The sequence below is a fragment of the Mus pahari genome, chromosome 2 (assembly GCF_900095145.1).
Source record: "Mus pahari chromosome 2, PAHARI_EIJ_v1.1, whole genome shotgun sequence".
Taxonomy (NCBI): Eukaryota; Metazoa; Chordata; class Mammalia; order Rodentia; family Muridae; genus Mus; species Mus pahari.
The window spans coordinates 103,377,190-103,378,346 of NC_034591.1; positions in this window are offsets into that span (position 1 = coordinate 103,377,190).

Consider the following 1,157-nt stretch of genomic DNA (forward strand, 5'->3'; position numbering starts at 1 on the left):
GGAATTCAGCTCTCCTGTGTCCCTGCATCTGCAGCAATGGTAGGAATTCAGCTATCCTGTGTCCCTGCATCTGCAGCAATGGTGGGAATTCAGTTATCCTGTGTCTCTGCATCTGCAGCAATGGTGGGAATTCAGCTATCCTGTGTCCCTGCATCTGCAGCAATGGTAGGAATTCAGTTATCTTGCGTCCCTGCATCTGCAGCAATGGTAGGAATTGAGCTCTCCTATGTCCCTGCATCTGCAGCGGCCCCGCCCTTAGGTGATGCTGCTTTTGCTTATTGAAAATACTCAATGGAAAATACCAGAAAGAGCTGGTGGATGCGAGGGCACACACCTTTAATCCCAGGACCCAGGAGGCAGAAACAGGCTGTCTGTATGACTTTGAGGCCAGCCAATGCTACATAGTGAGGCCCTGTCTACAAAAAGAACAAGAAAAAAAAAAAAAGAAAGAAAGAAAAGAAAAAGAAAAACAGACCAGAAATAAGTTGTAAGTTTTAATCGACTTCCAATTGTTACAATTCTTCTATCTTATAATTATTGTTGTTAATCTCTTACTGTGCCAAATTTATAAATTAACACTTTACAACAGGTATATTGTACATGTGGAAAATAGAACATGTGAGGCTCACTGCTTCCCAGTTCTGGGTGCCCACTGGGGGTCATGAGACACACCCCCTCTGAGGAGGCGCCACTATGCAAATCCACCGTATGAAGATCCACCGTACGAACACAGGAGAGTGTTATATTTCTGAGTGTTGTGTTTTTGACAAACCACATTCCTTAACACCACAGCAGGAAAAAAATACAAATGTCTGTAAACAAATTAGAAAAAAGCCAACCTTCTGATTAAACTATGGATTTAATCAGAATCCATAATTTCTGGATGCTTTCTCCACACATTATTAATTCCCACAGCTACAGTAGGGAAAAATAAGTTTTAAGAATCAGGCTTTTTAAGACCACTTTATTGAAGCAACACTATAACTTGGTGAAGAGAGTTGATTTTTACTCCTTGAGATAGGATGTTGCCACAGCCCAGGCTGGCTTTGAACTCTTGACCCTCTTGCTTTGTCACAAAAGTACTGATAACAGGCAAGTACCACCAAAGCAGGTAAAATTACTTTTTTTCCCCTCTTTTTTCGAGACAGGGTTTCTCT